General features: G+C 45.4%; 1 long non-coding RNA gene across 1 annotated transcript; it reads left to right on the plus strand.

The window, feature by feature from the left end:
- Nucleotides 1-2,237: 2,237 nt before the first annotated feature.
- LOC111945571 (uncharacterized) lies at nt 2,238-8,128 on the plus strand. Its single transcript, XR_002871705.2, has 3 exons — nt 2,238-3,257; nt 3,434-3,511; nt 4,286-8,128. It is a non-coding gene; the product is annotated as an uncharacterized LOC111945571 (long non-coding RNA).
- Nucleotides 8,129-15,699: the final 7,571 nt, after the last annotated feature.

The raw sequence follows: 15,699 nt of genomic DNA on the forward strand, positions 1-15,699 counted from the left end.
CTTTCTGTCTATTTCTGGTACTGAACACAGAACATTTTGTGTTCCCTTTTATTCCATTCAGCTAAAAGCCACTTCCTCAAATGCACAACCCATACCTCTCCTGCATGATGCAATGCAGAAAGGCTGGCTGAAGGCAGGAGTAGTCTCTGCACAGAGGGCTTCTCCTGCTGAGCCTCTTCACTCTTCTTTGCCTCCTCATCCCTCAGCTGGCTCCCCATGCTCAGCACACTCCTACTTAGCCTCAGCTGAGGCTATCAGCTTTCTGGATGAGGGATGACCTTTAGGTGATGTAGATGCTATGGCTACAGGAGGTCTTGAGCCTGGACATGCACTTGGGAGACTGTGGCTTCCCCACCTGACATGTGGTCCCATTGACCACACTGCTGGTAAGACTGGTGATCCCACAGGTGTTGCTTTCTTCCTACAGCCAGCCAGTTATTAAGACCTCAGAAAGCAAATAAAAACCCCAAAGTGGGCTTTGTTCTCTCTGCTCTTCAGGCTTGACATTTAAAACCAAGAATTCATAATTCTTGGTTAACCTTTTCTTTCCCAGGATGGGATCTATATAAGAATGCATGCACTGTTATGATAAAATTGTCTCCTGAGCAGATCTGTGGAAGATGGGAGAAGCATCAGAAGAAGGATCCAGCTTTACTGAATCTCCAGCAGCACAACAGGAGCTTGGCCTTAAGTTTGGTAGCTTCTGCTTGCTGAAGTGCTGCTGGGTGAAAGCACAGACTCACAGAATATTTTGGATTGGAAGGGACCTTAGAGACCATCTAGTTTCAGCACCCCCTGTCACAGGCCCAGACAGCTTCCACCAGATTACATTGCTCAAAGCCCCATCCAACCTGGCCTTGAACACTTCAAGGGATGGAAAATCCACAATTTCTCTGGGCACTAGGGAATTTCTTATGATTATCTAATCTAAATTTACCCTCTTTTAGTTTGAAGCCATTTTCCCTTGTCCTATCATTACAGGCCCTTGTAAAAAGTCCCTCTTCCACTTTTTTAGAACCCCTCAGGTATTACATGGCTTCAGTAAGGTCATCCTAGAGCCTCTTCTCCATCGGGGTGACCAACCCACATCCAAAGGCAAAATGAACACCAGATTCTTCCACCCCTTTCGCTGGTTCCCATATTTGATGCCTGATGTGATGTATAAGCCTCCTTGGCCAGCACCCTGCTCTAGTGGAGCTTCCTTGTAGACCACCTCTAAGGGCCAGTGGTGCACAGGGCTCGGTGGCCCACAGGACTCCAGGTTTCTGTAGGGAAGCCCAAAGGGTGGCACTCATTTTTCTAAGTAAGTCACAAAAGAAGAGTGGGGGTTTGAGTCATACTGAAATCAGTTCAACAGGTGCCTTAGTTACTCAAAGTAACCTGGCTCTGTGGTGGTGACAGAACAGCCTGAGCAGCAGGGAGACAGCAGCAGGGCAAGCAATGAAATCTGTGTCACCAGCTGGGTGGGGCAAGGGCTGTATCTCCTCAAGGCTAGACACAGGCTGGGGGGCTGGGGAGAGCCTGCTGGGGAATATGGAATGAAGGCTTTACCTGCTGGGCCATGTCAATCCAGGCACATTTTGATCAGCTTTTCCCAAAGGTACCACTGTGGGGGGCAGGGGGAGCAGGAAGGGCAGCAGTGAGGTGGGAGACCTGAGCAGGTGGTGGCACCTCTGACTGCAGCCTTGAACTACTGACCAGCAGCTCTGGAAACCCCTGGGAGACAGGAGGCTTTGCAGCAGTGTATCAGCTGCACTGAGTCTTTTAACTTGGATGTTGACCTCAGGAATGTAAATCAGAGAGCTAATTATAAATAGTTTGTGCAGTTGTTGATGAGATTGAAATATGCTGCCACAGGCAGTTGGAATCAGAGGGTTACTCCAGTGTCTACTGAAGATTCTGTACCTCCGACATCTGTTCTGCACAGCAAGTCTGAAAAAGGGAAGTGCTAAAAAAATACTCAAAAAAATGGTCCCAGGGAGAGGGGGAAAGAGGAAGCAGCTGGCTTACAAAACTGGGGGTGAGGGACAAGGGGGAACAGGCCAGGGAACAGAGAGATTTAGGAAGGAGGGAGGACAGTCACTGTGAGGGATCCCAGTCCAGGCATGGGCCAGGCTTACCTCAGAGCCAAAACACAACAATTACCTGCAATGAAAAAGGCTAAACCAGCAAAACCCAAAAACAAGGGAATGCCCTCAATATCAGAAGTAAAAACCTCCAGGTAAACCATCAGTGCTAATTGTGTTCAGGCAGCAGCATTTAAGAGCAGGTGGCAGAAACCGAGGGGGAAAGGAGGTAGGGAAGGAGAAGTGCAAGCTGTGAGTGACCCAGCAGCTTGAGACACCTGCTCTAGCTGAGAGTTGTGCCCAGCACTGTGAGATGGGCACAAAATGTACCCAGGAGCAGCTGATTCTATCAGCCACAAGTTTGAGCAGCAGCTGCAGCTAGACCTGTGCTGTTTTAGAGAGTTGAGGAAAGCTCAAGGAAAGCTCCCCAGAAAAGTCCGAATTTTGCAGCCTCAGATTTTGGAGCCATCCAGCTTAAAATCCTCAGCTTTGGAGTCATCATCCCTGGAGATGTTCAAGAAAAGATTGAACATAGTGTTTAGTGCTATGATCTAGTTGACAAGATGATAATCAGTCAAGAATTAGACTTGATGATCTTAAAAGTCTGTTCCACCCTAAATGATTCTGTGATTCTGTGACTTAACATGCAAAGGGAACAGCAGGTAGGACAGTGGGGCAGAAAAGGAGGCAAGGAAATGATGTCAGGTGCTGTAGAAAGAGACCCTGCTGTGGCTTTTTCTAAAGCTAGTAAAAAAGAATTTTAAGGAGTAATCGGAGAGATGCCAGGAGCTTTGCAGGGTTTTGCTCTAGAGCATCATCCAGATGAGGGTGGCAGCTGGGAAGAAAGTGGAAGAGCACTTGCTGGGCAGTGGGGCAAGGATGGCTTTGGTGGGCATGGGGTCCAGGAAAGGCCTTGAAAACAGACAAGCAAGCTATGTCAAAAACCCGTGCTTGGAAGAGAACAATGAAGCAGGAGAGAGATGCAAGAGGAATAGAGCAAGGACAAGTGGTGGGCAGGGGAAACCACCAGAACAGCCAACTCCAGGAAGCTGTTTGTGGGAAAACCACCTGCGGGAGGCCCAGGAAAACACTGGTGGCCAAGGTGTGGAGCTCTTGAGCAAGAGTTGTAGCTGTGAGGATGCCCTGCAAACTCCAGGTCACAGATCCTCTGCAGGAGAGTGTGGAGGGAAGGTGAGCTCTGCTGGTGTCCACAGGCTGCTTCCACATTTGGAAAGCTGCTGCAGTCTCCCCGTGCTGTTTCCCTGCCAGCTTACAGTGCAGACCAATAGAGAGATTATTCAGGACAGACTGACCTGTAAGCTTCAGATTTCCCTCTCTCCTGCCTCTGAGTACAACTTGGTTTTCAGTTTGACAGGATAATGGATCAGCAGCACACGTGGTGGAATGGAGTTCGTGTCTCTGAATGAAGAAATCCCTGAGGAGAGGTGAGTCAGGACAAAAAGAGGAGAAAAGTATGGAGTGTTCCTCATTCACTGCTGAATGTTGGAGTATTTGGGAGTAAAACAACTCATTTATGAAATTCATAGATTGGAGAATTTTGCTGAGAGAAGCAGAAAAAGAAGTGTTGTGAAGGATTAAAAAGAGTAGTCTGAGAGATGCGACAAAGCATATACCTTTTCCCCCATTACTTCAAAACAAAATAGTAGTTAACAGCTTTGTCCTAGTGACTGAAACACTACTGCAACTGAAGGCTGCCTTATTACCAACCCTGAGTGCATGCACAAACAACAGCAGCAACATTCACGGGTGCCAAGCTCTACAAACCCATTTAAATCAATACAAAATTCCCACTGATACAGTCTTTCCAAGTTCTGGCTGAAGCTGTTCCCCTATGGCTGGGTTTCAGCATCCCCTGGTGTGAATCTTTAGAGCTTGGTATTACCAGGTTGCAACACTACAGGAGGCAGAACAAAAAGCAGTCCATAACCTAAAGGGATAATACCTTGAATATGTTTCCTACCCAAGGTCTAAACAGAGTGAGAAAGCAAACACTCTTTACTGGCATAAGACATAGCAATAGAACTAGAAAAAACCCAAACCCTATGAACAGAGAAACGTCAGTTGTCAAGTTTCCTGTGGCTTTATGCTTCCTGTTTATGTTCCTTTCATGCCACACATATGAAGGGGTGAGCTCTCATCAGGGTTTTTTGGGTGCCTGTGGCTGTGGCAAATTACTCCTGTGCATGTTTCTTCACCAGGAAGAAGGTGAGTGACAGCTACTGAGGGTGATTTGTTCTTGAGTTGATCATCACAGGCATCTACAGCGGCCCAGAGACTAACACGGTGTTGAAACCTGTGTGCAGCTGAGCAGAATGAAAGCAGTGGAAAAACATTGTGACCTTCTACAATTCCTTCATTTTATGATGGAGGTGATTTTAAAAGGATCTACATTTCACAGGACTGATAATTACCCCACTAAACTTGCCACTATCTTGTATTTAGCTTAAAAGTATGAAGCTTTGGGGAGATTCGTTGAGAGTCAGTTCACTCTTTGGCCTTACTCTGGATTTGAGCTCTAAGCCATGTCCCTTAAAATTATACCTGCAGTTGAATCATGATAGCAAAGAAAAAAAAAAATGCGGGGGTATTGAATTTAAGCTGGAAAACGAGATTCCAGCATGGATGTATGTGTAGATGTGGCACTAAGCAACAAGATATTTCTGGGCAAGGGCACTGCAAAAGATTGGAGCAAAATGCCATGAACCTCTGCATCCCAAAGATAAGAGCTGAAAAAGTGTAAAAATACAGAGGGTGTTCTTCCCTCCCTCAGGCTTCTTTTTTCAACTGTGTCCTGATCACTCCATCACTGCGAGAGATAAGGTATCTGTAGTGGAGTTCACCATTTGCCTCCTTTCTAAAACAGAGGATCATTTGTTTTGCCATGTTGAAAAATATTGCAAAACACTCCAAGCACTGATTGCAGGCATAAGTCAACAGCACTGCAGATGTTGCCCATTTTCAGGCTGATTTTGCTCCATGTCTCAGAGGCACATATAGCTTTGGCACAGCCACAGCCAAACTCCTCAACTCAACTCACTGAGGTCTCATGGGGATTTTGGTTGGGAAATGGGAAAACTGAAACTCATATCTAATGAGATAAAGTGAGATCCTGAGTGAGGGCTGGGGGTGCAGGAGGGAAGGTATTTTAAGGCACAGGCAGCCCTGCCAGCCTCATTGGCACAGTGTTGGGCAGTGAGGAGAGGACTTACCTGAGTGCCTGCTCCCACGGACTGCTGTGGTATCTGGCAGTGCATCAAACCGTGCTGTCTTACAGAAGTTTAACTTGCAGCAGGGATCAACTGGCTTTGGCCTGATAAAATCCAGGCAGCCATGTCAGGTTGGGTGGGCTGGGGGCTGTGCATCCAGTACTCCCAGTTTTCCACAATCATGGAATAACAAAGGCAGGTGGACAGCAGTCCTGTGATAATGGACACTCAATGAGCCTTCCAAGCCCTGTGGGTTTTGTCCTTTGGGCATTTTCTTTAAGTTAGCAAAATAACCAGCCTTAGTGAGCAAGCAACAGCATTGGAGTTCTGGCACAAAGTGGGAGATAAGGATCTGCAGAGCACTGGGGTTTTAGGGAGAGGAGGTCATGTTTTCCCCAGAACCATGAACAAAGTGGGACAAAGGGACATTTTGAGCAACCTGTCTTTTTTTACCTTCCTCATGTCTTCAGCTCATCAGGGCTACTACAACTACTGCATCAAAAGCAGTGTGGCCAACAGGTCTGGGGAGGTCACTCCACCCCTCTGTTGTGGAATAGAGACCCCACATGGAGTATTGAGTCCAGCTCTGGGGTCCTCAGCCCAGGAAGGACATGGAGCTGTTGGAGCAAATCTATAGGAGAGCCACCAGGATGTTTAGAGGGATGGAGCATTTCTCCTATGAGGAAAGGCTGAGAGAACTTGGGTTGTTCAACCTGGAGAACAGAAGGCTTTGGGGTGACCTAACTGAGACCTTCCATTACCTGAAGGGAAGGTACAGGACAGATGGAGACTTTTTACATGTAGTAATAGGACAAGAGGGAATGGCTTCAAACTGAAAGAGGGCAGGTTTAGATTAAATGGTATGGAGAAATTCTTCATGGTGAGGGTGGTGAGGCACTGGAACAGGCAGCACTAAGCAGTTGTGGATGCTCCATCCCTGGAAGTGTTCAAAGATACATTGGATAGGGCTCTGAGCAATCTGGTCTAATGAAAGGTGTCCTTGCCCATGGCAAGGGTGTTGGAACTAGATGATCTTTAAGGTCCCTTCCTACCCAAGCCATTGTATTGATTCTGTGAATCCAGATCCTGTGACTTAAGGAGAAAAAACCAAAGCGTATCTTGATCAGTTCTGGTTGGTATTATAGTTTAGCTGTGCTGTCAAGTTGAGGGACAGGAAAGCAACAGTATAGCTGAAGTTCTTGACATGGTTAATCGGATGTGATGACAGGCCATGTAGTGAAGCTCTTCTCAGAGCTATCTTCCATGTCTGCTCCCTTTTGCACATGCAACCATTTAATACACTGGTATTTGACTCTGGCCAAGAGAGAAGTCATTGACTGGACAGGCTGTGACTTCTCAACTGGTAAAGTGAAATGCTGCTGCTGAGAGTACCAGGTGCTAAAAGTCACACTGTTTTGGACAACTGGTCATGGACCAGCACCAGCAGATGAGCAAGTACTTGCAGATGAGCTGAAATGTTCTTCTTTCAAGAAGAACAAGATTCCCCAGGCTGGGAACAAGGGGGAGAGAATGTGATGAAAACCTTAAATACACAGTTCAGTTGGAAAAGAGTGGGGGAAGCCTGCACAAACACTAGCAGCAGATCTGCTAACAGCTTTTGTGTGAATGTTCTCTGCAACTATTCCACAAACTATTTACAACAGGTTTATGTGCATTAAGATTTGGCTTGCCAAGCCTTGAAACACTAACATTTCTTTGAAGCTGATTGGGAACTATCAACATCTGCTTATCAGACTTTTACATATCTAGCCCAAGGTATAATTTTATAAGGCTTTCCCATACAGAGAACTCTTGACTCTTCAGTCAGATCCACTCCACAAGTGAAATGGCAGTGCGGGAGGAAAAGAAATCCAGTGAAATTATACATAATTTCTTTTTCTCCACCTCTATTATACAGGGAGCAGGTGAGTCAGCATTCCCATGGAACTGCTTTACTGTGAAAGAAGGAACTGTCTCAGCCTGGTAGCTGTTTACTCTTGCTCCTGCTTTTGGTATCTGCATACTAAAACTTTCCTGCAGGGTTGGTTACTGCTTATAAGCATCATAACATTTCATTAGAAGGAGGATTTGCCACCCCACATGTAATTACTGAAAGCAAGGTGCAAATAGTGGCCACAAGCGCCTGAGTTATGTTTTACAAAATAGTCCCACTATCATAATGTACTACAGAAATCCAGTTGGGTTCATGGGTCCAGGTATCATGCCATGACTTACAGAACTAAGGAAGCAAGCCTTCTCCTAGCTTTAAATTGCCTAAATAGTTGCTTCTGATTGTTGTTGATTCATTTGAAATACTAAAAACACAAACACAAATTAATTGGGCTACTGGAGAACCACCATACAAAGCAATATTATTTCTTGTAGCACTGTACAAGAGCAGGGCTGCTGAGATAGACACTTTTGTAGCAGACACTGTAACACTGAGTAAGAAGAGACAGTTGTTATCTCTGGAACTTCTCCTCCACATAGTCTGAGAGAAATAAAAGTAAAGAGGAAAACTCACAGCAGAGAGGTAAGACTGGGAAGGTAACTTAAGTTTTCTGAGTCTGAGCTGGCACTGACTCCACTAGCCTACCTTAAGAGACAGCACCTCTGAAGAGCAAGGTTGATTAATCTTGTTATTTTTTAATCTGGGCATTTTAGCTCAGCCTATTCAAAACTCCCCTGCACAGCAATGGTCTTTTATCTGTCTGCCTCTCTCTGATCTGTGCTTGGGAAGTCAGCAGGTAGGGTGCATCACGAGCCTTGCTTCTGCATTGCATGTCACTAATTAAAGAAACCATTCAAAATAAAGCTCCTACTCATGTTCTCTATTAATAGCCAGGAGTTTTCCTCCGCCCTACCCTCCCACGACCTCTTTCTTTTAAAGCGATAAAGCAGCCCTGTCCAAGGTTTTGAGATCCCTTGTGTTCAGATACCAACTCAGCATTTTTCCAGCTGCATTACAGCAGTTCTCTAGAGTACTCAATGCAGTTTCCTTAAAAATATGCCACATAATGCCCCTGTAACCCTATCAAGATACGAGTAGCAATGGAAGATATTGGGAATAGATGACTTAAAATTGATGTCAGCTTTTACTGTGCCATGAAAGGTTTCTTGTTCAGACCCTGACACTGATTATCCACTCAGTTCTGAAAGCCTCAGTTACGTGGGCTTAGCAAACCTGAGAGCAGGGCAATGGCCAGAGTGGCAGAAATGACTTGTCAAAAAAGAAGTGCAGCGAGATGGGCTGCAGGAGAGATGAGTCATGGATGAGCTGCACTCCAGAAACAGCTCAGCAGGGCCAGCTGCTGCCTTTCAGAAAATTAACTTGCTGGACTCCGCAAGCTAGCTCTGAAGGTGCAGCAGAGGAGCTCAGCTTCAGCTAGCCCAGTGCATCCAGAAGATGCTGCATCTGCTCTTGCTTTGAGAGGATGGTCAGTTGGATGTGCAGAGGTTATGGAGAAGCACTCTGGAGATCAGTGTTTCCAGGCCACATACATGAAGGCAGTCAGCAGACAGGACTTCCTATCTAAAAATTACTCTTTTGTTAATAATTAAACACTTATTATTAATTATAATATATTATATAATATATAATAATTATAAATAATTAAACTGAGAAAAAATGAAAGAGCCAAAGATTTAAAGAGAGTGGTGAATTGGAAATGGATTCATAGCTTGTAATGACCATTTTAACTTCAGATAGAAAAGCCTTAAATTAACTGTTTGTAATTGGGTCCCTCTTTTTTTCTTTTTGTGGTTACTTTGGGTGGTGTTGCAATATGAGCTGGAGAGTACACCAAGGAGATGTAGCTGGAGCTGTACTTAAATAGCCTCCCAAAGTTGTAGCATCAGAGGCTGCTGCAGAGTCAGATAAGCTGGGGGGCACACTGAGAATTTCCTGTTTTGTCAGCAGGAAACCTCCTGAGGAGGACCCCCCCTTATTGGCACCCCTATGCCTCCTTCACCATTGAGAGGTCAGTGAGGTGGTCACATCCCAGCACCCAGCACTTCTTGCCTCTCCTTCTGAGATGGACAATGGTCCCTGACAACCCCCCTTGCCCAGCAAAGGGGTGCACTGGCACAGACCATGAGAAGTGAGGATGTGAGCTGGGATGCTGGTTTGTCTGTGTGGGCACATCTGTCAGGGGATGCCCAGCACAGTCTGGGGTAGGTCCAATGGGTGGGTTGGCTCCCTCTGTCCTCTTGTCCTCCAGTTTTGGAGAGGAGGAAAACACCCCTATCATGGGGTGGAACTTTTCTCCCCACAAAACCGTGGGACCATGGCAGGATTTAAGGAACAGTATCATCTGCTTCAGAGAATGATTGATGGGGCAATATGCCTGGTGAACATTTCTGCAACAGGTATCCCTGGAAAGTCTCTTTTTTATGTGAAAATCCACTACAAACAGGAAGGTAGAAAGAGAAGAGTGTCCTTCCCCTCTACAAAGAGAACTGAGCTATTTTTAACAATAAATAAATTTTGAATTAATAAATCAAAGGACGTGTTTATACATTATATGAAGCAAAGCTCTTAACAGCTGATTGTTATCCTGAAGAAACATATTCATTCTGCTTTGTCAAGATAATAGGCAACATATCACCTATCTTTATATTCTGCCTGAGTTTCACTGGGAAAATTGCCATAAAAACTTCCACTTCAGTGAAACACTCTATTGAAGCAGGGCTAAGCAGGATCACTTTCAGGTGTGATCTGCTGAAGCAGCCTGGCTCCCATCCAGGCTTTCTCTGCCAAGCTCCACTCCAGCTCTGAAATGACAAGATGCTGTACGTGTTTTTAAAGGACTTCTTTCCTCCCTAAATTTTCTTGCAAGGGCCAAGCGATGTGAGTAACCAAAACCATGTCACAGTGCTGTTAAGCAAGTTCCTGGTTCCCTTCTTTCTCTCCTATTAAATAAAGTGAATTGTGTACAGCAGCTGAGCTGGCAGAGGAATGGGCTGAAGTACTGCAGCCAAACAAAAGCAGTGACAAGTAACATAAACAGTCACTATAGTCCTCAATAGGGTTCCTCTATGTCACGTATTTGGTTTGGGCTGAGGAGACAGGCTCTTCCCTCCTACCTGTCCTTCTGCAGCTCCTAGCTGCAGCCAGACCAATATGATTTGGAAAGTAGAACAATTTCTTAGTAGAATAATGTCTGTCACAGGTTACTGTTTTATCCCTTGGCTCTTTCTGACTGAATTTGCTAAGGGCTGGATAAAACAACATCTTTGTGAAGATACTTGGCTTTTCTGAAACTGTAAGAGACTTTGAATTGCAGCAGAAAAGTTTTATTTTGCAGTTTAGAGAAACTACTCTTTAGAGATCTGGTCCAAGCAAATAGATTTTTCATCTGGAACACTTTTCTGTAATTATTACCTTAATTATTACCAATAAAAACAAAGCCACGCTCCCACCATCTCATTCCTTAGCAATCAGAAGAACGGCACAGCTGGAATATGAGAGCTGAGAAGTACTCACTAATTTAGATGCCCTGTTAAGCCTCTCATAGGTAGGTGTCCCTGCTGGCGCAGCCCAACCAAAACCAAAGGAAATATCCCACGGATGGATTTGCTCCAAAACGCGTTCAGGAAATTCCCTCTGCACTGCGTGAGTAGCACTGGGGTGGTGCTGCCAGTGCTCAGTCACGCTGCTGTCCCTGGCTCCCTGCTGCAGCTGGCCAGGAGGGCTCAGCCTGGGCTTCTGCTGCTGCAGGTGACACAGCTGCACCCCGCCAGGAGCGGGCAGGGGCCTGCATCCCATAGGAGAGAGGCCAGAGCGAGCCACACGCTTCCCTGCAGCCGCTAGAGTGGAGAAAAAAGGAGAGAAAGAGCACAAGTTAAGGAACCTGGACTAAATGAAGGCAAAGGAGGGGTGGGAGGCTCTCCCCATCCACGCTCCTGTGTGCACATTAACTTCAGATGTGTGAAGACTCTCCCTGCACTTGAGAGGAATTGCTCATGTCCTTTTATTTAAGGCCCTATTTCCCCAATTTGGACTTAATGTCAATTATTTTTTTTCCCTCCAGAGGCTGGGTAAGGAAGAAGAGACCCAGCTGTGTCTCCAGGGTTCTAGCAACAAGCTTTAGTTTCTATGAAATTTAACATGAGCATAAATAATTTTAGAACACTGCAGGAACACCAAAGTCCAGACTGTCCTTTTATTTACAACAGTATACACACAGAGTAAAAAACCAAAAAGCCCCACAATCAACCCCCTCCAACAAATGCAACTGATTTCAGAGGACAAATTAATTAGAATTTCTTAAAAGGTTAGCCAACACTTTTCCTTTACACTTTGGATGATTATTTGTGTTACAGTAATATGCAAATACTTTAAATACTTAGCCCTAAAAATCTCATGGGTTTTTTGACTGTTTTTCACTTTTTCGATAAGTAAGGTGTCATTACTATCTAGTATCTAAAAATATCAGTGCAAAAGATTACATCAGCATCAGAATGTTTTTCACAGAACAAATTAAAATTTAAAATAAGTTTAACTGTGCACCATGTCTAAAAATGGGTGTAGGCACTCAGGAAGATGTGGGTAATACTATTAAAGTAAGAATTACAAGTCTCCTGCAATTGATTTATTTTATTGATACTGGCCTGTAACATAAATTAGCTTTCCTACCTAATTGTATCAGAAAAATAAACAGCTGTAGGTGAGTGGGTAAGCTTGAGTCCCAGCTCCATGAGAAAATTCAACCTCTCTAATTCTACATATGAATAGTCCCAATGCCTGTGACACTGATTTTAAGAATCAAAATTATGGTATAGTTGGCTCCACATAAAGACAGGGTAAAATCCACATCAAAATCAGCAAAAATGGAAAATGTCATAAATGTTATTTATCTTTTTAAAAATGTTATTAAACTTTAAAAACAAAAGACAAGTAAAAAACAAAACCAAACCAAACAAACCCACAAAGATGGCTGGTATATTGTATACTTATTTATTTTCTGGAACTTAAGGGATTCCCAGTTTGAAGTTTTTTTCTCACAGCAATAAGCTCCAGGCTAGAAAAGAGACTCATTTGTGAAGGAAATGCAAGATGTTAATGGAAAAAACTGATTCCAGTAGCCAGATCTCTAAAGAAGGTCGTTAAAAGAATAAGTTGCAAGCTTTGACAGTTCTGCAGAGAAAAATCTGTGGACACATGATGCTTCTGGGTTAAATTATCTGATTTTAAAGCTGCCACATCTTACTGAAACAGCAAAGTCACAAGATTTTCTTTTTCGAAGGGAATGAGTCACTGCTGAAAGTTAAGTTTAGACAACAAAAGCTGTCCATTCCCATTATTTTTCAGCATTAAAAAAGGGAATCACAACAGAAGAATTAACTTCTGGTACAACTTCTGATTTTGTGGTGCTAGGAGACATGGAGGGAAAGGCCTTTGTCAATGCGCAGGATGCACCAAGATCCTTGAATGTGCTCCACTGGGATCAGGCAAAGGTGGTAGGAGGAAACGGCAAGAGTGAGCTGCAAATTCTGCCCAGTGGCTTCACTAGTGTTTCTCAGGGAAGTCAACTGTTTCCTTGGACCAAAACCAACCAATGCAATTCATAGCAATGCCATTTTGTGAATAGTGTCCTCTAAATGAGACATTAAATTATTAAAATGATGGTATTTTTTCTACATAATATTTACTGATACATAAGTTACAGTATTTTTCACAGCTGGCTCATCCTGCAAACAAATTAAAAGCACATACTAGGAAAAATAACAGCTACTGAGTACTGCAAAAGCCAGCCCAAGTCACTCTACTCTTTGCTTGGAGGGAGGTGTTGGAGCAGCATTCCTGCCCTGAACAATTTGCAGGCATTTCTATCCAGGACTTTTTGAAGGGTACCCAAGGGCTTCTAACCCTTAGGAATTTGTGGCTTTGGGGACTGCTTGAAGGCAGAGTTGGTGTCTTTACATTTAATAGACCTTGTGGAGTATTTTTTCTTCTGTGAACATGTACAAGTGCTTTTTTGGGATCCCCTGTGAACTACTGGCACCTCAAAGGAAGGTATCCTACTGTTTAATTGCCTGCTGCATGAAGGTCCACCTCCTTCTGTTTGCTTTAAATTGGCCACCTGCTATTATCACTCGATGCTCTCTAGTTCTTATATTAGAAAAGAAAGCAAATAATCCAGCCCTACTCCTCTCTACTCATTATTCTCTCTGGTCTCACTGTTTTCTGTCATTTACCACTTCTCTTCTCCTGTATAATCTTGGTCACTTAAATCCTTGAATTGCTCTAACACAAGGGTGGCTCCACATTCTTCTTTATTTTCATTGCTCTTCTCTGGATCTTTGCTATTTCTGCTGCACTTGGGCCAGAGTGATCATCAGGAGCAATGTGCCCATTCTGTTCTCTGCACTTCATCCTGCCATCTTCCACCAGCTTTGGGACTTCCACCAGTTTTTGAGTGCTGAACCAACTCTTCCATGAGTTATTGCAACTGTTAGATCTTATTTCTGACTGGGAACTAGCTGGTAAGAAATTTCTCACTTTCAATCAGTTTACTCCTCTCCAATCCAACCTGGCCATAGTAACTGTCTCCAGCCTGGTTAGAGGGCACTAATAACCTGCTGTTATGCTAGTTAGACCTTAAGTCTGTGAAAATTTGGCTTTAGTTATTGGAGTTTGATTTTGCTGTTTCTTTTGTCATGGAGTTCATAGCCCCTTTCCCTATAGCCACAGCCTAGTCTGATTCTCCTACATAACCTGTGGTCTGTCACTTTCATGTCTTGCTGATTATTTCCTTCCCCTGCACATTTATTCAATCAACATGCCAATTTGAAGCCAGGTGTCCCATATCCCTCATTCTCATTCCACTGTGGCTTCATGGAAATCAGCCTCTTTTGGACATATCTGGGAGCATCAGCCCCATGAGTAGGACCTTCCTTGCTTCTCTTGTGCAGCTTCCCTGGGAACCTGTGTCCCTCCAAATGAGTGTGGACCTCTCCTTACTGCTGGGAATGTTTCTAGAGAAGTTTAGAAGGAGATGCCTGATTTTACTGTCCTAGCTGGCACCTTGCTTCTCAAACCTCTTCCTTGACCTTTCCTACTTCACTGGTGCACATGTGAACCATGGCCACCTTCTAGGCCACAGTGATTTTTTGGGAAGTGGCAGATTGCTGACATCCATGGTCTCTGCCAACCTAAACTGTTTTGTGTTTATGTTCTCAATGCAAGGAAATCCTTTTCACGACAGGAAGAGGTCTTGTGACCCACAAGGGTAGACTCCCTATCTCTTTGCTAGCTCAGTGTCCTCTGCACGTCCAGGGATGCTGCCATAAAGGATCCTCACAGCACACAGCACCCGGAGAACAGCTCCCCCTCCATTTGCTGTGCAGCTGGAGAGCACACAGCGCCTTAACCACTCCCTGCACAACCCCGGTGTCCCGGCGCTTCTCCCACCGCTGCCGGCCGTGCATCATGTCTCGGTGCATCACGTACATTACAATGTACATAAATTACATTGTAATGTATCAGGGAGCTGCGCCTCTTGGCTACCCGAACACATTGTATGGATGCACACGTATAGACAAGCGTGCATGTGAGAGAGATGCATACACCGGTCTGTATCCATGTACAGCCTTTTGAAATTACTGCATTTCATATCTCCTCCAGCCTCCAAGCGCTCTTTTCCTTCATCATTCGTGTATGGCTAGGGCTAGGAATGGCGCATTGCAACCTCATTCAATTTTATTTACTGTAGATCGAATCGGGATTAGCAAAATCATGTGGAAAGCTTTGGTCTCTTCATTGACTCCATAACTAACGGCAGTTTGTATAATCTGTTGAAATCCAAGAACTCTCTCTTGAAGACAGCTGCTTGAGCCTCGCTGGGTTCTAAGGATCTGATCTGCGATTGTCCTCGTTGTGGAACTACGACATTGTCATTTTCCAAAGGCAATGACAGCCATAGCGTGCGCCTGTACCAGACCGAAACCAAGACTCCCACCTCAGCAGAGGGGCTAGAGAGACGCAAGGAGCGATTCAGTCGGTGCTGGTGGAGTGGCAGGGAAAACCTGCTTTGAGCCCTGGGTTTGAGTCACAGAACAGTGCTCCCTCGCTCCTGGCTACCCAGGGCTGGCTCCAGCTCTCGCTGCGCTTGTTGCCGGGGCTCAGCTGGAGCCGGTGCCGAGAGGGCGTCGGTGGTGGAGCCCCGCGCTCTGCCGTGCGTACCCCGGCGCTGTGCCGTGCCGTGTCCCGGCGCCGTGCCCCGGTGCCGTGCCGTGCCCCGGTGCTGTGCCGTGCCCCGGTGCTGTGCCCCGGTGCTGTGCCGTGCCCCGGTGCTGTGCCCCGGTGCTGTGCCCCGGTGCTGTGCCCCGGTGCTGTGCCGTGCTGTGCCGTGCCGTGTCCCGGCGCTGTGCTGTGCTGTGCCCCGGCGCGGCGGTGACGGGCG

Source organism: Cyanistes caeruleus, chromosome 5, assembly GCF_971803275.1.
Source record: "Cyanistes caeruleus chromosome 5, bCyaCae1.hap1.1, whole genome shotgun sequence".
In the NCBI taxonomy this organism is placed as follows: domain Eukaryota; kingdom Metazoa; phylum Chordata; class Aves; order Passeriformes; family Paridae; genus Cyanistes; species Cyanistes caeruleus.